The sequence below is a fragment of the Mauremys reevesii genome, linkage group 11 (genome assembly GCF_016161935.1).
Source record: "Mauremys reevesii isolate NIE-2019 linkage group 11, ASM1616193v1, whole genome shotgun sequence".
NCBI classification, from domain to species: Eukaryota; Metazoa; Chordata; order Testudines; family Geoemydidae; genus Mauremys; species Mauremys reevesii.
The window spans coordinates 45,728,946-45,754,744 of record NC_052633.1 but is presented as its reverse complement, the minus strand read 5'-3'; the positions used below and the strand labels follow the sequence as shown (position 1 = coordinate 45,754,744).

Sequence of the window (25,799 nt, the reverse complement as noted above, 5' to 3'; positions counted from 1 at the left end):
TCACAACTAGAGTAAATTTGTACTTCTAATGACAACAGAACTATAGAAATATTAAATTTCATAGCAAAAAATCCTTCTTTATCACTCTTGCCTCTGCGTACCTTACACAGATTGATTTATCCTCTTAAGTCCCCTGCATAGTAGGGAAGTATTTTTATGATGTCACTATTTTACAGACAGAGAACAAAGGTTACAGGCCAGATTTTTAAATGTATCTAAGCACCAGGCGTGCCTATGTGACTAATTCCTACTGATTTCAGTGTTTTTGAAATACTTCGAGAATCTCAGATAAAGAGCTCATATAAATCCAAAATATTAAAGTTTCAGTGGGAGTTAGGAACCAAGGCATTGTGAAATACCACTAGGCACCTCTCAGCATCTTTAGGCATCTAAATACTTTTTAATAATCTAGCCCTAAGTGACCTGCCTATAGTCCTACAAAAAGCAAGTGGCTGAGCTGGGAACTGATTTCAGAACTCCCGAATCCTAATCCTGTGCCTAAATCACAGCACAATATGACACAATATAACCAGAAAGGAATTCCCTTACAAAAAAGTATGCGATATTGTAATTAAAGAACATTTTAATGCATATGCATAGACATGGGGCAGAGCTAAGGTTACATATGTAAATTCCATAAATTGCAAGGTTTACCCTGGTAGAGTGTGTCCACAAGGCAGAGCCCCTTTCCTGCAAAACTTCAGAGTACCACAGCTTGAGAAGGTAGCAGTAAAGAGTCACAATAGATTAGGATGGAAGAAAAGTGAACAAAAGTGAATTCTAATATAGATTTGGAGGTGGACACTTACGACACGAGAAGAGTGAAACTATTCAGGAGTCAAGGGGGGTGGGAGAAGCGAGGCATGCTGTTGTAAGCAGAGAAAAATATCAGCTATAAGCATACCTTTGTAGCTAATAATAATTGTATTTCTCTTTATAAAATATCAAATTTCTTTTGAAAGATTTACATTTTGAGTTCAAGTCTTGACCCAAAGTTTTGTCCAGGCATGATTCAAAATTGGAAAGAAATTACACCCTCCCTTTAAATCTGTAATGGAAACCCTGAGGGATTCTAACTGTAGCATCACTATACATGCAGTTAGAGCATACTGCTTCCACTAACGCAAAGCAATTTTTTAGGGTTGTAAGCTATGCACAAACTAATTAACATTAGAAAATTTTCATACTGCACTAAAAGCTAGGCTTGCATAATACTATTCCCTTCCCTAAATCGGTCTCTTTTGAAAGGTACACTAATTTGTAAGTTGACGAAAGATACAATTGTTCTGTTTAAAGTTTCATAGTCAACTGCTTTCCTCATACTATATTATACACACACAACTTCCACTGAAATCAGTCACACCCATGCATATACGCATGAGGCCAAAATTTGGCTCTTAGATGGCAATTATAATATACACATATAGCAAACAGAAACTATTTTCAATGCTTTTTTTGTGTGTGAGCTTTGTATATAATTTAGATAATAAAATCTTGTTATATTATGAAGAATGTAAACACTATAACGGGGGGGCCAAACCGGGCTCTTTTACAGTTAAAGTGCAGCTCGTGGAGCCCCCTACATCTCCTCATCCACCTACCAGACCAGGGGAAGTGTGGGGGGAGCTTGGGACCGCTGCCTTGCAACAGGGTGATGGAGTAGGGGCTTCTGCCCAGCAGGGAGGGAGGTCTCAGGGCTTCAGCCCCGCAGGGCATGCCTCTCGGGGCTTGGGGCTTCAGCAGGAGCAGGGCTGAAACCCCGAGTCCAGGCAGGTACCTCCTGTGGGGCTGAAGCCTCATCAGGTGTGTCCCAGCTCTCAAAATTCAGAAGATTGTCGCATGCAGCTCAGAGGGTCAGTAAGTTTGGCCACCCCAGCACTATAAACTGGTTTGGGAGTGGGGGAGAACGACACCTCACTTACCAGTTTGTGGCAAGTGGAGAGTGAGTTTTTCCTCGTGAGTGCAGGGGGAAAGTCCCAAGACACACATTTATGAAGAATTTAAGCTTTTTCTTAAATATGAAATAGCTTCTGGTCCTAGTGGTTATATTCAAATAGAAAGTGAATGTAAGTCTATGCAGTGTTGTGTTCCTAAAGCTACAGACAGCTTTCAGGGGCTGCCAGTTTCTTCTAACTTTACCCACCTCAAAATGCTTTACAATTACAGATGTTCAAAAGAGTGACTTAGAAACACACAATCACTGAATTAAAGGGCCAGTGACATCTTAAAACCATATACTGTAAGCAAATTTCTTTACCTATTTTATTAGTAACGCTGTTAAATTAACTGAAAAAGTAAAATTCATTTGCTACTATTTACATTCTTTATTTACTTCTTATACTACTCTTAGCATGTACAATGAGAAATCAATTATGCTAGTTTCATTTTTGTTTCTTGCTAGTTTTACTTTCAAATTCTTATTGTTGCGTAGCTTAGGTTTGACACACTGTTGGGAAATGTGTTTGCTTAATAGCAGATTTTATTAACAATAACTGCAAATGTTTCAATTGGTTTTAGGTTTTATAAAAGCTTATTTTACAAAACAAATTCTGCTCCAAATTAAAATGGAGTCTCTTTAAGAGCAGCAGCTGATCTAGTGATATGAACTTAAACATTTTGCAATGTGATTTTTAAACTGGAATCTACAAGGCAACACATTAATTCCTAATGTTCCTATAGGAACATTTTTCCTATTAAAATGAATTACAGGATCTTAAAATTAAAGCTAAATCAGTGTAAATGATTAATAAAGCTGAAGAATAGATGGTCTTTGCTGTGTAGCGACAATACCTCTTTTCATTATAAATGTCATCCCCAGTCCACATTGGTTTACCATTTCCTTCCTACTACTCATTCCCAGAACTAATCAGCTATTAGACTTTCCCCCAGGAGTTTCCTCTATATCCCCTTCAGCACACACTGACTCACCTTCTACGTAAAATAGGTCACTCTATTGCTATACTGTGCCTCCGTTTCATTGGTGAGAATCTTCAAAGCCCTCAGAGCCTCACTCAGAGGCCCTACTGCTAATCCTTCACAACCTCACCCTGAGAGCAGTGGTCAATGGAAAAGTTACAGGTAATGGTCACTAAGGTGAAATTTTCCAAGGCTGAGCATTCCCAGTGGAAGGCCCTCATCTGAGGAAGGCAAAGCCTTTGCTCCTCTTATGTGATTGTGAAATGTCATCCTTTTTGACACAGGCAGTCCCTCTGTAACAGCAGAATTGCCTGTCAGCTTTTCCTCTGGATATAAAAAAAACAAACAGGAATAATCAGAGAATCATAAAAGTGTAGGACCATAAGGGACCTCGAGATCTTCTAGTCCAATTCCCTGCACTCAAGACAAGACTAAGTATTATCTAGACCATTCGTGACTGGTGTTTGTCTAACCTGCTCTTAAAAACCTCCAATGATGGGAGATTCCACAACCACCCTAGGCAATGTACTGCAGTGCTTAACCACCCAGACAGTTAAGAAGTTTTTCCTAATGTCCAACCTAAACCTCCCTTGCTGCAAGTTAAGCCCATTGCTTCTTGTCCCATTCTCAGAGGTTAACAAGAAGAATTTTTCTCCCTCCTCCTTTTAAGCAACCTTATAACCATATGTAATCCCGAATAAGAAAGCAGCACAAAGTGATGGAAGTGTATGGTCTTTAGGACTGAACCATTATTTCTTTAATTTCATATACTAGATACTACAGTGACGGGTTCATTAGAAATTTATAAATAAACTCATCTGTATTTGAGGACTTGGGTCACAGCCATAATCATTTCAGAAAAGGAGAAGTGGACTCCTTTCACAATCAAAGGGAAAGGTTGCTGTTTGGTGCTTCAAGATATTCCTTTGACCCCGGAGTCCAGCAGACTGCCCTTTAGTACTCCCTGTCTCTAACTGCCCTGGGAAATTCAAACAAGGGGACTTGAACCTGAATATCCCGCATGCTGACACAGAATGCTACTCCTGTCCCAGCCATCTATAGCTCTCTAATTTAATTCAGACTATAAAAGCATGTTTATGGAGTTGAATATCTCGTATTTAATTATATTTTACTGTTTAATTGATATGCTCCATGTGGGGTGGAGGGGGGAGAAGATCACATTTTAAATAAAAGTCTTTTTTATGTTGTTTAATAGAAGTACACATTGTAAGTTACTTACAGCACACACAAGGTGCCTGTTTTAGTCTAAAATGCCACTTGGATGGTTCTAGAGAATCTTGTCGTTGGCATTCAGCTAGTTATAGTCAAGGAATTACGTATGAAGTATCTACCACTTAAAATATCGGGCTGATGAAAGGTAGGTAGGTTGAGATAATATACAAATTGGTATTGATGCAAAATTACTGAACTGTGTGTGTGAGCGCATGCAGATGGGTGGGGTGAATCTAATTAAATGATACCTATCCAGAACCTTTCAGGAGTAATGTTATTAAACTGGAGGATGAAATCCTTGGTCCACAGTTTAGGTAAAGCTTCACACGCACAAAGATGCCTTGGACTGAGGGAAATGGAACATGTCCTATCCAGTGAAGTACTAAATTATTATCCTTTACTCAAAAGCAATCAATGAGCTAACAGGAGGAGGTTGGAAATAGGATGCATGTTCTGTGCTAAAAATAAATGCCAAAGAGAAATTAGTCTGACTGCTCTCTGATGAAGACAGTTGACTGTTCCACGTTTTTATCAGCAAACACTAAACCCGGGCCATTGCATTCCAACGTGCTCTTTATTCCAACAAACTCATGTCTGTAGTGAGGATTTCTCTGGGAGAGTCCCACAGGCTTCCCTTTAATTAATTTCCATCTTTCAACCACCCTCTCTGATGCAGTATGACAGATTGAGCAAAGGTGGTGATTTCTGGAAGTCTTTGGAGTCCAACTTCCACTGAGGAAAAGAATACCCAATGGATGACACAGAAGGACCTGCTGTTGCAGTTTGCATCTTCTGTCCTCAGGCAGGCTCTCTGGTCCTCCCTGCAGTCTGTCAGCTCTCTCGACACAGAGTCAGAAAACCAGCTGCTTTCTAAGCGCTTCCAGTACCCAACTCAATAGAAGGAGTTTTAGGAAGCTGGGTCCTCTGGATCCTCTCACAGTTGAGGAAGTCCTCAGGCTTACTTGGCCCCTTCCATACCCACAACCTATCAACCTCCTAAGCTCTTGTGGGGAGTGGAAGGACCCTGCCGTGGAGGGGAGAGTGGTACCTGCTCTATATGTGAGGCCTACACATCTTCCTAGGTCTCTCTGACTTACTCCATTCTCCCCTTTCACATAGGGCTATGGGCCTGACATCTGGGCGACTCACAGTGCCAAAGAGATCACTGCAAACCAGTATGTCTGGAAATCTCCATGCATATTCAAAGCCTACTCTATTATTTCCTTTGTTCAGACCTTTCTCCTCATCCGGCAAGGTACTGATGCTCCAGAGGCTGGAAACAGAAACAAGTGCATTCTGAGAGCAGGCAAGTCCCTTCCATGCAGGGGACAACATCACACAAAAGCTCTGCATTATTAAATACTATTAAACCAGGCGTGGGGAGCAGTGCAAGCAGCAAGAGGCAAAGGGAGCCATTCACAGTTGGGCTGCTTTGAAAGCATCTCTAAAGTTTCAATGGAAGCAGAAGAATGAGCCTTTCTTCCCTTGAGGACCTTACTCTTGGATCTGCTTGTTCTCTCCAAGCAGTGTTTCTGAAAGCTTCACTGACTGGCTCTTCCACCAGTGCCAGTGGAGGCGCACACTCCTGCCTCTTGTCTCTGGGACCCAGGACTACCAACACTAAAGCATATAAGCTATCGCTAGAAGACAGCAGGCAGAGGAAAAAAACAGCTGAGCTAATTCCCCTGCTCCTTTTCACAAGTTATCAGTGACTTCCCACAACTCCTCTCCTGCTCATGGCTGGTGACAGCCTTTTCCTCACCCAGCCTTTCTTCCTCTCAGCTCTGCCTCTCAACTTCCTGGAGGAGGCTCTGAAATTTCTGCTGTCTATATCAGAACAGCAACTTGCACAAGCCAGGCAACTGAGGCATGACAGGGCAATTTAAATCTAAAACTAAACTAAATTTAACTTTGAGTGTAATTCAAATTTTACTCTCTAGAGCCTCAGTGGGCTTCTTGGTGAGATCAGTGAATGCAGCATTACCACAGGTAATCTAGGGGAGTTAATCAGGGGGAAAATCAGGGAAGGTCAAGGAGCTCAAGTGCCTGAAGGAAGATGAGAGCTTTCTGCTGGGAACTGTGAGCTGCTGGGACAGATGATATCTGCATGCTTTTGTGGTCAACCCTTCATTGAGTAGGAAGATATGGAGCACTAGTTGCTAAGTTTTAGCCCAGGCAAAAAGGAATCAAGCTGTGATTACAGCAAAAACCAAACAGAAGCTCTTTGGAACAATTTTATTTAATTAAATATTAATAAGTTTATACAGGAGCTATAAGCTAGGAGCACAATATTGAATGCAAATAATAAAGCATGAGCTTTACTTTATACAACAGCTGGGGAATGTATTCCATTTGTTGGTGTAAATTAGAATCAGGAAATGCAATATTACAATGTTCTCCATCACTGGAAGTTTTAAAATAAAAGATTGGGTGTTTTTCTGAAAGATACGCTCTACTTCTAACAGGAACTTCAGGGAAGTCCCATGGCCTGCAATATGCAAGAGGTCAGACTAAAATGATACAATGGTCCCTTCTGGCTTATCCTCTGAGATTGTCCTCCACAACTCCCTTGTATGTGCTTCTGACGCATCAGCCCAGAATGTAGATGACAAAAATCAGCCTATATAAAATACAGTTTCAGGCATTTATTCTACCTCATGGAAAATTATCCAAAACTCCAATGCATAAAAACAACATCCAGCTAGATCAGAGCTGGCATATTCAGAATTTTCTTATAGTTTCACTTCTCTGCAAGTCAGCAAGTATCTTATTGTTGTGAAATACCCTTTATGAAACTCGTGCTCTCCTGACAGACATTAAGATGTCCATTAAATACTGTTTTCAAAACTTCAGATCTCCCTAACCACACAGACACCAACCAAAGTTATCTTAAGAAAACAGTGCAGCTCAGCTTTCATTGGGGGCATTAACTATCTCATTTGGAGGCTGCAAAAACACAGGCACCCCCCAGTATTCAACTGACCGGCAAGCTTCAGCATTAGGCTTCTATGAGTTAACCTATGGTATCACTTGAGTAGGTACAGCATGAATCCACACTCTGCTCTTACCTTCTCAGGGTGCTAGGCATCATTTTGCTTTGAAGTCTGCTGTTTGCCCCAGCTACACATCTATGTATGTCTCAACAGGCCAAAAAGACCCATATCCCAATAAACAGCATTTAGGATTATGGGAACCTTTTTGTTACAAGAGCACTGTACTGAGATTTAGACACCATAAACTCACTTAAATTTATTCAGAGACCTGCCCAATGCCTTTTTATTTTGAATGATGGTACTAGTATAAAATAGTAGACTAGTAAATTTTCCCCCAAAAAAACTATTTTTAGAAGAAAAAATGGCTTTTTTGTCAAAACAAAAATTTCTGCAGCAAAAGTCCTTTTAATAAACCTCTTCCTTCCCCCTTTCCCTCCCCCCCCCCCCAAAAAAAAACCCTTTGGTTTTCAGCTGTTGAAAACCTGAACACTTTTAAAGATGAATTCTGACAAAAAATGAAACCTTTCTCCATTTTCATCTAAAGTTTTCAAGAGATCAAAAATGCTTCCCGAATAGCTCTAGTAAATAGTCTCTCTTTCCTACCCCAACTCCAGAGTCTGGGGTTCCATAGGGAACACTGATGAACACTAGAAATGTTGATTTCAGCTTGTTTGATACTTGCACTGAATATCATGTGTAATGGGCTATGAAATACCCTTGCATGGTGCTGCTAATAAACACATTTTACCAATTAATGCTATATTTCTGTTTCAAATTCTATATCCTGTTAAATATTTTTAGTTTGTATTTTAAAAATCAAATTATAAAAATGTTAATCATTAGATGAAATGCAAGATTAAGTATTTTTTCAACTGGGATTTTTTTTATTTAAACTAAAATGTTGTGTTTCTGTTCTTTTTGCAATATCCTGCCATTCCCCTCTTCCCTTTAGACAGTAATTACAGGACACAAATGTTAAGCCATGAAAGATATCTGTCGGAAGAAGCATCTGCTTTTTTGGCAAACTCCATAGCGTTGGTAGCACTGAAACTGTTGCTAGATTGTTTGTCACAGGGTTAGACCACAGATGCGTTTTCTGGCTGACATGAGAGCCGGCATGTCATTTTCTATTTATTAAAATATATATATATATATTTTTTTTTTTAAACACTGAAGAACTTGTGCATGTCTGTGTATACGGGAATCAAGTCCTATTAAGAACACATTGTACGTGACTGTAAGTCTGCTGCTTGTTACACTTAGCATAACTGTCTCACTGTTACTATGTGCACACACCACTCCAATCTTAAAATTAGAATGTAATCTCTTTGAGTAAGGACCAACTTTTTGTTATGTATGTGTCCTGTACCTAACACATAGCTCCCCCGCCCCTTCCTGAGCAAAGCCTTTAGGCACTACAAGTAATTATTACATGATGGTTTAAAAGGAGGTGGCACATTGCTATGAATGTCTGTCTACACAACTCATTTGGATACTGTCTACAAATTAAGCATTAATTCCATATGCTTTCTGTTGCTTGAACATGCAGCTTTGTATTTAAGCTTCATAAATACAACCTTACACATGGCAAGTCACAGTCACTCTAAAATCAGTACTTACGCCATTCACTTATTTTACATTATGTGTAATTTTGGATATATTTCCCAACAGCACATGGTTCTAGCTATTTCCAGCATTTACAAGAATAGCTATGTTGGCATGGCCCCTTCACATAAATGCAGTGTATACCTACTGTAGGAGTTTTTCTTATCTGTATAGGAATACCACCTCCCTAGCTACACTGACAGAAGCACTCTTCCAGCAGCTTAGCTGTGTCTACACTGGGGATTTTGTTGGCATAGCTGTGTCTGTCAGGAGTATGGGGTTGTTTTTTTTCAGATCCTTGACCAACATAGCTAGGCCAATATAAGGTTTTAGTGTAGATCAAGCCTCAGAGGCTGAATAAGACTTAGAGACTAATTACTGCACAGCTGCTAACAGGCAATGTCAAATATTGGCTGACTACTATGTTTGTGAGCAGAGTATTTAAAGTTATTACCATTTGTAAGAGGTCAATGGGACACCTAATATTCCACCCTGTTCTGGTGCCAGAAACACCCCATATCAAGAGTGAGTAGTCTGGTCTCATCTGCGGGGGGACATGCAGGGGAAACATTTCCTCACCCCAAGCCACTGAGTGGCAATGGAGCTGTTCTAAAGTCACTGCTGCAACCTCTGCAGATGCTACAACCTCCATCCTCAGTGTGTTCAATGGGTGCATCAACTCTCCATATATTGTATAGCAGCAGATATACCATCCCTACTCCTGCTTTTGCCTGGCCTGCCCCTTCCCCCTGTATGGAAACACGGTGGGAGCCTATGTGCAACTGGGCTGTGACTGGGCTCCCAAATCTTGATCTTCACCTAACAGAGCTGCACCGATTCCTCTGTGGAAGAGGAGGAGGAACCAACTGTTGGGTGTTTCAGAGGAAAGCATGAAAATCACACAAAGAACCTAGCTATGCGAGTTTGTATCACAGAGGTTGGAAGTTAGGAAGGGGATGTTCTTTTTGCCCCCACCTGAATATATATTATTTAGCACTAGGCTAGATTATACACTGAAGTACAGATCAGCTTTGTAATTTATCCTATTTAGCATAATAACAAATACTATTCCTCGTTGAAGCATCTAGTCTATTTTGAAATCTCAGAGCCTGTCTATCCTGGGAATATTCATATCGCTGTAGGCCCACTCCTCTTCTGTAGACATGGTGCACCAACATAACACAAGGCTTGCAGCAGTATGGCTTACTCTGGTTGGTGTGGGGCCCTCTACCGTAGAGCCTGAATCTCTGTTGCTCTGCACTTTATGCTGTCATTTACACCCATGCAAGGGGAGCTAACTGGGTGCACAATGCTACCAAATCAGAATGGCAGTATCTTACATGACCTTGCACTATAGTGAATGACCGCACAAGATGCGGACAATAGAGAGTCATGCGCTGGGGTTCTCACTGTGAAGCTACGCAAGTACAAATATTTCCTTGTTATACTTTTGCTGTGGCAGTAAATTGCGCAGATTATGTTGAGCAAAAGGATCTGTGATCAGTTTTGAATTGCTTGCTTTTTAATTTCAACAAGCACTCATTTGCCTCTGTATTATGCAACATGATAAAAATACAACTGCTACCATTTATTATAGGAATAAGTCACTACAGGATGTGCATTATTTTATTAGGAGGCTACTGGTGCATGGCTCAAATTCATCTACCTGAGAAGTGCACCAGTAGCCTACTAATGCATACCCAGGAGTGCATAATTGCTAGCAAAGTTTGGCTTGTTCATTTTTTATTTTTTTTTTAGAACTGTTTTGATTAATGTTTACGTATACCTATGCTTCCACCATGAAAAGTGGCTCCTCACTAAGAGAAAGTAGTAGGGAAAAGGCTATACATGGAATTTCGCTACAGTTTTGAGTGAGTAGGTAGACAGACAGATATTAATTTTACCAATACTCTTCTCTTTGTAAGGACCTAAACTATTTATTTAGTCAGACCCCTTCTCCTAACTCCCTTTTCCCAGAAGCTCAGCTGGCCAAGCAACTGTAGTTTGTGTCCCAGGAGTAAATTCAATTCACTTTCTTCTATGAAAACTATTTTGTAATAGCAAATAGCTTCCAGCTTAGCCTTTACACTTGAAAAAGAGATAAAAGTGGATGAAAGGGCAACAAACTGCTGTTGAAATGGTAGTTTGGGCCTTCAATAGAAAGGGATGAAACTTCAAATGTGTCACTATTTTCTCCTTCGGCCCCTTCACACTTACCACCCTTTTCCATACCATATACTCCCCCAATCATCCATCTCATATAATGGGTGCAGACATTTGAGAGACCAGGCCCCAGCTGTGCATCATTGGGAGCAGGTGCATGTCTGATATCATCAGAAGAGACCAGCCAGCCATATTTGAAAACTATATGCTGGTACTGCATATCCCTGATCCTTCTATGCATCTCCTTTCCAAATTGTTATAAGTATACAGAACTAAATGGGGCTGTTTCAAGAATGTTTTCCTTAAACAATCAGCAGCTCTTTATGGATGGATTAAAGAACTCAAATTGCTAGACTTTTCTCTAACAATTTAAATACCAAACCACATTTGTTTAAGGTTAAGATTTAAAAAAAAACAAACAAACAAACAACCACCACCACTAGTGGTGTAGTTTAAATACAATTCATAGATCTGATTCTCCATTATCTTCCATCTTGTGTAGTCATTTACATCCATACACAGTGAGCACAAAATAGGTATACAATACTGTCAAATCAGTTTTACATCTGTTTTTCACACGTGTAAATGACTACACAGGGTGACAGACAATAGAGAATAAACCCCAGGTATGGCAGTAAGAGTACAGTAAATGTACTCTCCTAGTAAATATTTTAAAATGCAAGGAAGATAAGGTACACAGCTTGCTCCCATCGAAAAAGGGTCATTTTTGCTGTAGGTCAGGCTGAACTTTAGTGATACCGAGTTTGCAGTTCTCCATGTGAAGGAGAACATAGCATCCAGGAAAGCAAATTTCCTCCACAGGAAGAGACACAAACTGAAGAGAGACAAATAGAATATAAGCCTCTGAATATTATTATAACACCATGTAACATTTGCTGGTTTCCATTTTGGAGGGGGGGGGGGAAAGAGAGAGAGTTAGGGATGTGGAACTGACCTCGCAGAATGCCCTGAAGCTTCCTACTTAAGGACTAGATTCTCATTTGGTGCAAATCAGCCTAGCGCCATTTACTTCACTGGTGCTGATTTATAGTAGTTGAAAACATGATCCTGGTGCTTTTGGCAAATATCAGTAATGTACAATACCTATGGCTTGGAAAAGGCTAGTTAAGCTTCAGAAGTGTATTAAAATGAATACAAATTTGCAAGACAGCAACAACATGTGAGTTAGCTTCTATACAAAAGACTGAGGAATAAGTCCCGCTTTGACTTACCTACTAATTTCTCGATTTCATTGTGACTGTATGCAGTGTAAATAAGGCCACGGGTAAAATTTTCAAAAGTTCCTAAGTGCCTTAGAAACCTAAGTCCCATTTTTCAAAACGGACTCAGGCACTTGGAACCTAAGTCTTATTGCAAGACAATGGGACTTAGGAGCATAAGCATCTAAGTTACTTTTAAAAATTGGACTTCGGTGCTCTTGAAAAAAAAATGTACTCATTGTCTATAACAGTGGTGGGCAACCTGCAGCCCATCAGCGTAATCCGCTGGTGGGCTGAGAGACAGTTTGTTTACACTGACCGTCCGCAGGGATGGCTGTTCGCAGCTCCCAGCACGTCCCTGCAGCCCGCACCAATTCCCACAGCTCCTATTGGCTGAGAACGGCAAACTGCGGCCACTGGGAGCTGCAGGTGGCCATGCCTGTGGATGGTCAGTGTAAACAAACTGTCTTGCGGCCTGCCAGTGAATTACCCCGACAGGCTGCGTGCTGGTCTATAGGGGGGCTTTTGGCACTGGGGTAGCTGTACCAATGCAAACCCTTGGTATAGATGTATGGCATCAGAGTAAACAATGACTTGCAGCTTATGCAGATATAAGTTGCACAGGTGCAAATCAAGCTAGCAGTCTATACAAGGAATTTGCTCTAGTGCAGACAAGGTCTTACAAAAGTGCTCTCACTGAACACAATACATTGTTTAGTACACCTCAGAAGGACAGCCAAAGTGAATTCTGTTTAAGCCTAGAGGTGGGAGAGACAAGAGAACTTATCTCCATAGTTTCAAAGGAGAAAACATGATTTAGAAGTGCAATTCCCTAATGTCTAGGCTGGGAAATCTGGCTAGATAGCAATGAGGAATAGGAAGAGTGTGCTTCTCTGGGTTGCTTTCCCTTTTTAATAAGGAATATGTGCATGAGAACAACATCTTTGGTTTTTTGAGATCTATCTATCATAGCTGCTCAATCCTCTACTGAAGTTACGGTGTTCACTTGGAGTTGTTACAATAACCCCTTCTGCATTGAAACTCCTGGATTCAGGATGGGGGAAGGGGATCCTTTAGGTTACACTGAACAATAACACATTTTCCTGAAAACAGTTATTATAAAAGGGTGAAGAAAATGATAAATTAAATGGTCTTACAAAGATTTCTATGAAAGGGATAGTCAATTTTAAAAATAGGAATTAAAAATCCCACATATTTTTGTCTGAAAAGGTCTAATACCCACTGGTATTTGTAACTCCCAAGATTTCTGGAACTGAAAGAGGTTATAAGAGAACATATTCTTTTAATTTTTCCACTTTGTTTGCTTTGTGCATTTGGCAGCATTTTGTGTACCTAATCACTGAAATGCTCTGTGTAGCCAGTCAATTTCTCTTCGTAAGAATAACAGGGGAGAGACAAAACATTTTTAAAAACAGGAAAATGTGACTGTAAAACAAAACTGGCAGGGGGAGATAGGGGCAGGTGTAATACCTGAAACGACTTTAAACAGTATTTTTTTTTTTTTTTAAAAAAAGTGTATACTTTATGTTGAGAGTTTCCCTTTAAGTATCAGCAAGTCCTACTTCCAATAAACAGATCCCACATTTGTGGCTGGTACCACCATTTTTATGTGCAGGTCAGGTGACCAGCGTTCTTTATTTCCACATCTACATGACAGTCTTGAATTCACAGCCTGATTCATGTCCTGGTAGAATGGTAACCTACCCAAATTCCTGTTAAATCCAATAGCTGTTGGATCAGAAGGTGGCTTTATTTTTATTTAATGTTAGTTAGCTCAAGGACACTGGTATATGACTACCTACAGTGGCCCACCAGAGCAGTTAGGCTCCTGATATCAGCAAAAATCCTTATGGTCTGATATTCAAAGCTGCTAAGCATCTACAGCTCCAACTGACTTCAACAGAATTTGTGGGGTCTCAACACTTTTGAAAAATCAAGTCATTAGTGACCACCAGCTGAAAAGATGAGATATGTTATGACAAAGCATAGTCGGGGGGCTTACTCTCCCTTGCTCTACATCAGTAAGAATACAATCGATGGTCGGGGTCCACAGTTTTGAAGCAGCATTTCCATTCATCAAGATAATTTACTGAAATCATTATAGAAGTGGTAAGGATACTGTGAAATGCAACCAATCTGCACGTGCACAACCTTGTAAAACCTTTTGGTAATTTTCACATCTTCAAGTCACCAGTGAAGACTGCAGAATGTATTAAGCACAATGACAAACTTTCTAAAGTCACCAATATAAAATGTAATATACCAGCTTTTACTCAATGCAAAACACAGGGGGATACACTCACCTAAAATGGACATAAAAAACCAACAATATTTTACAAACAGAACCAAAGCAAAAGAACATTCCCAGTCTAGTTTTACACTTGCCAAGCTCTACACCTAGAACAAGTTAAAAAGCACTGGTTGTCACAGTGTGGTTGTTCAGAGGACTCTACTAATGCCCCAAAGATGACACCCCTCCTGTAACTGCTGGTGAGGCTCCTCAATAGTTTTAAACTAGTGCAATAGGAATGGACTTAAGTCTAGGTCCAAAGAGGTTTTGAAGATGGAGCTGGAGTTGTTGCAATGTCCTGGGCAAAAGATATTGAGAGAAAAAAAAATCAGATCCTGACAAGGTTGTGGGATGGAAAGTGGACTTGTAGGGGAAGAGGGATCAGACAGGAGCTTTAGGCTTCGAACATCAGGAGTGAACAGTTCCTGGGTCTGGTACGAGAGCTGCTGTAATGTCAAGAAGTGTTAATACAGTTGGCCACATTCTGAGGTCTGGCCAAACTGTGCTTAGTGCATGCCCCAAGGCGGGAAACGAAGATGACTTTATATCACCATTAGGCCCCTCGATCCTAGGGCCAGCAGAGATCTGATTAAGCCTCCAGTGCAATTTTCACCCTACTGCCAATGGCCATTCTAGTAGCAGAAAATCACTTGGCACCCTTTCTCCAGCTGAGCACCTTATCCCAGCAGCTTCAAAGTGGGGTGGCACAGAGCCAGCATAGGCATGCTGAGGGAACCCCAACCTGGCCTGTTAAGCCAGCTTTATGTCCTCTTTATGCAGCTAGAGTGGCACAAAGGATTCTTGGCAATCTTAGAATCAGACCCATTTTAGGGACATAACAGTGCAAAATATTCTTAGTGACCTTAAAAATCAAGCTCATTATAGGAAACAGACTTTAAACTGACATGTATACACTAATTTAAAGGTATCAAATACATTTGATATTCATGTCTCCCAAACAGACCCACAGTTGAATTGTACCAAATGTTTTTCCTGTGGCTGATCATGAGTGGAAGGGAAAAATGCACACAGGGCATGAACATATCAACATACACGAACCCATGAAAGTACCACATGTGGCAACATTGACTTGTTTGAAAAAAAAATAGCATAAAAATAAAGCTGCAACACAGGGAAAAGATTAAATTTGAATTTAAAAAACATTTGTTTAAAAATAGTACTTGTAAATCCACATCAAAAAATGATTATATGTGGAGGTATTTTTAGCAAGAGCTTGACCCTTATCAGAATCAACTAACATCAGAATAATTTCCTTTATAAGTGACATCTTCCATTCTGAAGTTCTCATGGTCATATTACAATTGTGTTTTACTCTACACTTCCTTTTATCCTCGAAATCAGAAGTTACGGCAGTTATACAGTGATAGTAGAGGTGACACATCCATTCTAAACCCCTAACGCAGTATGTCTCATCCAGTGGTACATATACTCAGAGGTCTTCCAGAGGGTACCCAATTCATCTAGATCAGTGTTTCTCGACCACCGGCGGTGTTTGCAGCCTCAAGGATGGTCATGGGACGGGTTTATGGGGTTTTCAAATGGAGGGCTGGCATTAGGAGGTGGTAAGCAGGGTAACTGCCCCATGCCATAGCTGAAGCTAAGTTACATGTTTCAGCCCCAGGAGGCAGAGCTCAGGCTTCAGACAAGGGTCACAAGTGCAAAACAGGCTCAGTCTCACATTGAAATGCAAGTACAATACCTATATTCCAAGGGATAGATTTTATAATTATATGCTAAAATTAGAAAGTAAGCAATTTTTCAGTAATAGTGTGTGCTGTGACACTTTTGTATTTTTATGTCTGATTCTATAAGCAGGTAGTTTTTAAGTGAGGTGAAACTGGGGGTAGTCAGCACAAGTCAGACTCCTGAAAGGGGCACAGTCGTCCAGAAAGGTTGAGAACCACTGCCTTAACTTATTCCCAACAATTTGCCTTGGGGCTGAAACTTCATTTTTTTGCCTGAGCCCAGAGATGATATAGATATATAGATATATATATTTATTTATTTATTTAAAAGCAGTGATGATGAAACAGAGACTTTTTTAGTTATCGGAGTATAAAAATGGTTTAAAGTTATTAGGAACATTGTTCAGATGTTTGGAGCTCAAAATAACTGAAACTGCCTTGTCTTAAAACTAAAGTGTTGGCATACACTTAATCCAGAATTATTAACATATCCTTCACATGGATTTGAAATAAAATTATGAACGTTCAACAAGAGCAGGACACTGCTCTTCAGTGCATGCTTAAGTAGCACCCAAAATGCTGCAGGGATGGATGTGTGATAGTACAATCAATCATTTTCATAGCCATTGCTGAGCAATGTCTATGTCAAAAGGGGAAAAACAACAAAGTTAGATCTGAAAACCTTTCTAAGTATTATTTAATGTACGTAAAGCACTAGAGGGTCAAGATGCTCAGTTGGTGTAAACTGATGTAGCTCTACTTAAGTTAATGGAGCTATACTGATTTACGCTAGATGTGGGTCTGGTCCTATTAGTGCTAAATACTGATACTAGAATACAGTTATTATACAGCTCCTCTATAATCACAGAGTGCCACAACAGCAACCACTGTACTAACACATGTGCAGGCAGTTGGCCAGGATACTAGCACTATTGCTGGCATCACAGCTGGTGCACATGAGCCCACCACCTGCCTAAAACAGTGTTCTGTTGTGGGGTGGGAGTACACTTCACTCCATCTCTACTTTTCCCTCCCTGCCTTGGCACCAGTCTCCTGTCAAACACATGCAAAAAAAACTAAAACTGCTCGAAGTGGCCACTGAGCCTGCCTCAGCTGTATTTTTACCTGTGGTGCTCTGTTCCTTGATACATCAGCACTGCTTAGAAATCCTGTCCCTAAACAGGGCAGGAAATCATTGATGGGACCCTGGACTGTAGAGGAAAATTCAAGCATGTATTTGTCAAATACAGTAAAGGAGATCTGCTTGCAGATATTCCATGAGTGGATAGATGCTAAATGACAATTATTAACTCAGCTGTAGTCACATTATTATAGTCACTTCCAATGTATGTAAACTCTAAACTTGGTCCTGGAATACCAGATAAGAACTGCTCAACTTCATTTTCCTATAGCAATAATCCTATCTTTTCAATATGTCAACCTGTGTAACTGTTGAATGCTTAATGTTTATAACCAACTCTAATAATGATTTAGAAGTGCATCCCAAATAAGTAAATGATTATGGAGACATATTACCTTGAAATTGAAAGATTAGGGGACGGATCCATAAGAGGATAAACTGTGAGTTTGAGTATCTCTGATTTCGTTGGTTTCATAAGCTATGTAATGTTGGGCTCATTCAGTATTTGGAAAGGTGACATCAAGGGGGAAAAAGGAGTTAATGAAACATATAGGTTCATAAGTTTTAATGCCTTTGTGATCACATAGTTAGACCTCTTGCATAATAGTAGGTGAAATCCTAGAGCCTGTAACTCCTGCATTAAGACCAATAATTTGTGACTGAATTAAGTATATTTCATACACAAAACTTTTGCTTACTAGACAGAAATAGGACTCCTGCTGAAAGAAACATACTTTTTCCTTTAACTGAATAAGCAAACTACAGACTTGGGCACTGGTGTCACCAGTCCAGTTTCTTACTGGAACAGATTTATTATAAACAACCATTATCCTAATTTGGGGGCAAATCCCAATTACTTTACTAACACGAGTATTCCCCTGGACGTCAATGAGACTACTCCTGTATGTACGGCAGGCAGTATTTGAACACTGATTTTAGTCACTTGGATTCTGAACTGTGCACATGAAGCTTTATGACTAATTTATTCTTGCAACAATGCATACATATATATTTATGGCTGCAATTACACTTGGATGCTGAACCATTAATTTCAGTGATTTAAAACTTTCGGGGGGTGGGGAGAGTCTTTGTAGAGCTAATAATTCCGGGTTATTCTAGATGGGAGGTGTCATCCCCTCACCCCCAAATTTTTGGGAGGGGGGGAGGAAGGAGGGAGGGCTGGGGCATAGTTAGCTGAATGGAATATCTTCAAACCATTCCAACTCATTTTACAGAATCATATGTCCCCATCTCTGTTTTACTCGCATTCTGCCATATATTTCATGTTACAGCAGTCTAGGATGATGACCCACCACACATTCATTTTAAGAACCCTTTCACTGCAGATCTGAGAAAATGCAAAGAAGGTACCAATGTGAGATTTCTGAAGATAGCTACTACACTCAACCCAAGATTTAAGAATCTGAAGTGCCTTCCAAAATCTGATCGGGATGAGGTTTTTCAGAATTCTTAAAAGAGAAGTCTTAAAAGAGAAACTACAGAACCTAAACCACCACTATAGTCAGTCTGTACTAAAAACAACTAATGATACTAACAAAACAAACAACTATAAAAAGAACATGAAAGAGAGGCGGCACACTTAAGGTGGGCACGCTAGAGATTCATCTCAGGCTGAGGCAGCAGAGAAGGAACTGAATGCGGTTCACCTGCGCATCCCTATACAGACTCAGCATCCAGCATGAGTAGGGACGGCTTTAGGGCGATTCCCCCAATTCCCAGGAATTGGGCCCTGCCTAAGAAGGCCCCGCACCCTCCACCGAAGTGCCACCGGAAACAGCAACAACCGATTGAGCTGCCACCAAATTGCCGCTGCTATCTTCGGTGGCAGCTCAATCGCTGCTGCTTTCTTTGGCGGCATTTCGGCAGCAGCTCTTTCGAATTGGGCTCTGCACGTCCTAAAGCCGGCCCTGGGTATAGGCCAAAGAGGCATTGGAGATTTTTTCCACTATCAATCAAGGGCTAGAGAGATGCCTGTGCACCTGAAATGGAGAGTCCATAGGGACTTAACTGGAAGAAGAACTAAAAAAAAAAAATAATAAATCTACCCTACTGCACACTTTCTATATGAATTCATAAAGAATCTGAAAGCCTCCTGCAATTGGATCAACCACCCTCAGCTCTCACTGACTGCAGCAAGAGCACCTTGCAAAATTGAGCTTTCTATCCGTATTGAGGGCAATAAAGAGAGAGAGAGCGCGAGCGCTGGGGAGACCATACTTTTGGCATTTGTTCTATTAACATTTCAGACTTTGCATCGAAGTAATGCCTGACTTTATTTCCCCCTAAGCTTTTTACCTAGTATTAAACATCCATAATCCCATAGTAAGAAGAACATCAAACTGTGGAATATTTGAAGCTGCTCCCCAGGTCACTACATAAAACAAATGAAAAAATACTGCTTTTTTTTTTAATTAGTGTCATACTGTACTCTCTTGTGTACTAGCACTTTTAATAAATCCAAATCAATGAAAATATTATACAGTGAATTATGATTCTGCATTCCTTTCCATGAAAGCTTCCCAACTTTTTAAACACCCAAACAAGTTAAAACTGTAGTTTTGATTCCTTCTAAAGTTTTGCCTAAATTTGGAACACATTTCGAGACCAATTAACTTTATGCCAAGACTATGGCCAGGCCTATACTTTAATTAAACCAGTGCAACTCTGTGTAAAGTAATGTTAAATCCATGGCGTTAACCAGTGAAAACTCCTGTACAGACACACAAACTGATTGAAACCTGGTTTATGTTATTTTAGCTTAAGTTAGTGGCACAAGCTAAATCAATAAACTAATTTAAAAATTGGCTTCTAAGAGCAACCACACAGGAGTTTACACTGGTTTAAAGTAAAATCTACTAGAAACAATGTAGTGAAACATGTGCAAGTTGTGTGTAGATATGCCCTAAGATTTGAGTTAAAAACAGTGCTAGTTTAAGTTCTCTGCCTAGCTAACACATGGCTCTCCCCCCACTCTTCTCCTCTCTCTATTTGTAACTCATCCGTTCCCTTTCCTGTTGCATCAGGAAACTCTAAATACAGTGGCTTCTGCAGGGCGCTGTTATAATTACCACAGTGTACTGCAACTGTGAAACTTATGCAAAGTATGTAACAACTACTTCAACAAGCTAGAACAGGCAGAATTTAATGTGGTTATTTTGGCTTTCTAGAAATCCTGACTAACAGTTCACCAAGAATGAAAATGTTACATTTTTTGGAAAATATTTAATTTGGCATAAAAATTTTAAGACATAACATTTTCCCCTAAGCAGCTCTCATTATAAAATAAAAGCATCGGCTTTACAGACCACTAAAAACTTTCATAAGAAGTTGAACACAGTGAGCTCTGAAGGAATGCTAGTACAGAGCTCCTATTCCCCTGACCTTTTATAACTTTTGTTTTATCCTGTTTCTCAAAACAAATCTAGACCAATAATAGAATCTTTAGAGCTGTGAAAAATGCACTCATCAGTACAAAAGAGATGTATTAGCAATAGCTACCATTTTCACCAACTCCTGTGAGAACATATTTTAATCACCTTCCGAGGATTTTATTTACTTGACTTTAGTTCTGTGGTGATGTATTATAAACCCTGTCAAGCCTCTGGAAAAGGTTCCCCCCACCCACTGAGTAATCCTGGTTTAAAGTTTACTACATTTTCTGAAATGTAGTAAGTCAAGCATTCTTCAGAGTTGAAAGTTTCAAAAAAGAAACAGCAGACGTTCAAGACAAAAACATACACTTCTGTCTTCTCCCATTAAAGAAATTATTTTACACACACACACTATACATATACACACACTTTAAAACAATTAAGCATTCAAACAAATAGACAAAAGGATAATCCAGCAACCTGTAAGAAATCTTAAACAGCAATTTCAAATATTTCAAAATACAGAAAACAATCACTTTTTCTAATCTATAATGTCGTTTCTGACTGGTTAGGGTGCTTCCTTTTATTTTCTTTCATTCAAGTTTGTACTATACCTATAGAAACTCACTGATTGTTTATGCTTGAGAGATCAGATTTGCTCAGTGCTATACAAACATCTTTATAAGACATTACAAAAAAATAATAAATGTGAGATTTCTCTACACTGATGTTTATTAGAAAAGCTGAGAGTCTGGTTAAGTCCATGTAAGGTCATTAATGTCAAACATATTTCATATGCAACTGATCAGGTCAATGCAAGGAATAAAATAATACAAGCCTTACCAATTTGAAAAAACTATTTAATCATAATACAGCAAACTAACAGTTATAAACTAAAAGTGTATTTGGTCTCTTTCTCCAATCCCTCCCCCATACATGCACATTCATAGAACAGTACTGTGTAAGAACTATTTCTTAGATTTTTCTAAAGAGTTTCATGCTTTAAATTCTGACCATGCCAGTTATACTCCTTATCCCATAAATTAATGAGATCACTTGACATACATGTTTATAAAAAAGAAAACTGAAGCAAGAGGAGAAAAAAACCCCACGGAGCTGTCAAATGGTATATAGGATTACAGGTATAGCATCTTGATACTTTAAACCCATCATCCTGAAAGTGAAACATTTGTTACCTGAGGCCTGGTCTACACGTGGGGGGGGGGGGGGAGAGAAAGAGAGAGAATCGATCTACGAGAATAGCGTAGCTGAAGTCGACACATCTTAGATCGACTTACTTCGCGTCCTTGGGGCGCGGGATCGATGACCGCTGCTCCCCCATCGACTCCGCTTCCGCCTCTCACCCTGGTGGAGTTCCGGAGTTGATGGGGAGCATGTTCGGGGATCGATCTAGATGAGACGCGATACATCGATCCCCGATAGATCGATCCTGCCGATCCGGCGGGTAGTGTAGACATACCCTGAGACTAGCAATGGTTTGCTTCATTTTAACGTTTTCTAAATGCCAGTTTTATCTTCAAACTCCAAGAAAACCCTGTCTATGACATAGAAATTGCTGTGAACAGAGCTACATGAAAGGATTAATCAACAGCATTGTATGTCAGTCTCTAAACAAGGCCAAACACTGAATCAGAGTTAGATTCCTCATGAGCAGTTACACCCAGTTAATCTGCTTGAAAGCAGCAAACTATGTAAATCTACTTATACTGATGAGATAAAACATTACACTCATCAAAATGTAACAAGAACTATTGTTACCAGGCAAAACTGTTAAAAATAAATTTAAAAAAAATCACTGGGCTTTCTTACAGCAGCTCAGATACTGATCCAGCATCTACTGGTGAGACTCAATGGTTACTTCATCCTAAACCTAAATAGCTACTTGCTTTGGCCCCCAAAACTCGGGAGATGAGGAAAAGTGGGCTGGGCTGAACACAGTGATTTAAAATCCCAAATCAAATGTCTACAGCAGCTCTACAGATACGAAGAGCAGATGGAAGGGAGGAGGCCCAATTTTCCATCACATTGGCATTACGCGGGCGTAAATCTGTTTACTTCATTGTTGCTACCTTGGATTTACACAGGCATAACTGAAAGGGGAAAATTCAGGCTCCCTATATACGTAGGTTGTAATGAAGAGAGATCTAAAAGAGTCTACAGCAGAGGGTGAAAAGGTATACCACTTATTATAGACTCTTCACAGTAAACAGAATATCCTCCTTTAAAAAGAAGAGTAAAAATATTAGACTATATTTAGCCACTTTCACATAGCATGTATGATCACAACTGTTTTGACAGAAACTACTGAAGGATAAAACCAACTGGGATAGGCAATGCATTGTCCACATTCTTCAGCCAGACTTGAAGTTGCATTCTGTTTTTGTCAGGGCATTACCTGCCAAGTTACTACTCACTTCTGCAGCATCCAACTTTGACATGAGCTCAGTAGGAGCATTTTTAATGTGCTCGTCTGTCCGCAATGCAGGCAAATCCTATTTAACACAGATGACTTCAGAGACCAGAGCTTACTGCTCACCCTACCACTATAGAAGAGGAAAAGATTAGGCATCACCCACCTCTGTCTGACCTGAAAATGAAGTAGCTGACTGGCTCCTAGGAGCCTGAGTACACAGAGAGCTAGAAACAGATAGCATGCATAGTACTATAATCACAGATTCCTTTGTAAAATGAACATTACTTTTAGGCAACAAATAGATTATGTCAGTGAAATCCTGGCCCCATTGAAACCATTGGGATTTTTGCCATGGATTACAATGAGGCAAAATTATATTATAATTCCTTCCCACTGAAGCTGACAGCATACTTCTTGCCTTTTGCTGATAGATTGCAGTCAACTTTCAGTTACAATCCAGCACCAACCAGAAATTTTGACCAAAAAACCCAGATTTTATCAAAGATTCAGGATTCTATTAACATCTTACACCATTCTGCTACCACTTATAAACACATTATAATTAAAAAGCCAGCATGGGCTATCCAAGAGTATTTACTTTTCATTTTTTAAATTCTTTTAACGTCTTCTCTGGCTCATATACTGGATACTCCCTTTTAGCATAAAAGAAAACCAGCCTCTTCGAATAAAATACAAATACAATTTTTTTGAAAATGGATTAGATTTAATTGTACATCAATAAATCCACTTTATATCAAATGGAGGGTTAGACTCGTATCCTGTGACACTAATTCATCCATGCAGTTGAAGTCTCAGTGAAAATGAAATCACCAAGTCACTCTTATTCCCAATGAAGTCAATAGGAGTTTTGCACAGACTTCAATGGGAAAAGGCTCAAACTCCAGCTCCCTATGTAGGAAATGTTTGAACAGAGAATGGCTAAACACTAACAAAAGAAAGCTCTGGTACCCGGGATCTTAGGACTACATAATACCCATGCATTCATTTCCTCCTCTGCTACTGAAAAAGAAAAAAAAAAGTCTGTTTGTTTTTCTAATTCAGTCAGGCCTTTTAGCTCTTTGAATCTAAGGAGTGCACTGTGAAAAGAAGAGCATCTTATCAGCATGCTCCAGACCAGCAGGCTAACTCAGATCCTTGCACAAAACATACAACCCCTTCAGTAAAAAGGCCTCGCCCTTAGAGTTTTCCTCCCTATTTCCTTGCTAACACCCTGTTGCATGCTAACAAACAAATGAACACACCAGACCCTAAGGTGCCTTACTTAACTATCCTTTCAGGTAATGTAAGAAAATAGCGTCTAATACATTGGCTTCCCTTACAAAGTATGCAGACACACGATACAAGAGCTGCATTATGGTTGTATCTGAGGGATTTATTAAAAAGAAAAAACCCACCCAATAATCATATTTTATTACATATAGACACACACTTCAAATGCAAGATGCAATGATAATGACACATTGTTGGGTGTCATCTGCAGAATGTTGTTGAGATATCATCATAAATGGTTTGTATTGTAAGGATGTTTCTTTAAAATGGGAGAAGAGAGCAGCAAATTATGAAAGCTCACTTAAACTCCAAGATAAACCTAACACTATCAGAGGGGTAGCCGTGTTAGTCTAGATCTGTAAAAAGCAACAAAGTGTCCTGTGGCACCTTATAAATTAACAGATGTATTGGAGCATAAGCTTTCGTGGGTGAATACCCACTTCGTCAGATGCATGCATGTACACTGTTGCACTGGTTAATTATCATAATCCTAATCATTCACATGCTTATTTATCAGAGAAACATGCATGAATTTGAATTTAATTTTTTTAAATTAAAATCAATAATTCCATGAAACCCTGTAGCAAAGTGACGCTCCGTTACAACGTAATGTGATCTGATATTTCTATCTTTAATGCATCCCAACTTCAGACAGAATGACAATGCCTCCTGCACCATTATGATGATAAATTAATTTATTTCCACTGCTAAGGGGTGCGGGGGCAGACTCAAAAGGTGATTTGTGTTTCTCCCTCCCCAGCCCACAAGAAAATAAATGACAGTGTGTGGTGGTGGTGAGTTGATTGACCGAAAAAAAAAAGACAACCAAGCATCTTGCCACGGACTTCTAATCCATTTAACCTTTTCTATACAAGCACAGGGTCCTCACTTTTTCTGACAAACCTGAAGTACATGATTTTTGTTTGTTTGGTCAAAATTTAATGAAAACTGGTCTGTTTTGTAAGAAATACTAGTGTGACAAAGCCAATTCTAAAAATCACAATCAGGAAACAGTTTTCCAAGTCTCTCCCACCCCCACCGCAGCAGAGGATGTTGGTCTAACCATTCCAGCTGTTTTCAAAACTTAAGACGCTAAAATGTTCGTTTCAAAACAGTTCCATAGATGTGAATGGTTCAAGTTTATCAAAACTATCTGTCTGCTCATAAAATGTCACAGGATTTCCCTTGTACTGCTAGGGGGACCGAGAGGGGGGTGGGGAGAGGTGAAGCAGAGGTTTTTTGGAGGGTATGGGGTTTTTTGTTTGTTTTGAAAGCACGTTCGTCCTTTTTGTCATTTTATCAGAAAGGAAAACAAACATTCAGCCTGAAGTTTCGATTTTCAATGCATGTTGCAACTTCACTCCTTAAAAAAACCAAAACGTGTTGCAGAGCTCA

General features: G+C 39.7%; 1 protein-coding gene and 1 long non-coding RNA gene across 10 annotated transcripts in view; one reads left to right on the top strand and one right to left on the bottom strand.

Annotated features, from left to right (window-relative positions):
* Positions 1-25,799, bottom strand: part of RBMS1 (RNA binding motif single stranded interacting protein 1) — a 241,679-nt gene that overhangs the window by 91,418 nt on the left and 124,462 nt on the right. The window contains exon 1 of one of the 8 annotated variants that reach the window (XM_039494111.1): positions 810-832. The exons of the other annotated variants lie outside the window; for them this stretch is intronic. The gene's annotated coding sequence lies outside the window, so the exon portion shown is untranslated. Of the gene's footprint in view, positions 1-809; positions 833-25,799 lie in introns of those variants that run through there. 8 annotated transcript variants of the gene reach the window in all.
* LOC120374430 overlaps positions 1-25,799 on the top strand; it is a 43,980-nt gene that overhangs the window by 2,579 nt on the left and 15,602 nt on the right. For both annotated transcript variants that reach the window (XR_005586092.1, XR_005586093.1), the window contains exon 2: positions 2,167-2,239. This is a non-coding gene — a long non-coding RNA (uncharacterized LOC120374430). The remainder of the gene's footprint in view (positions 1-2,166; positions 2,240-25,799) is intronic.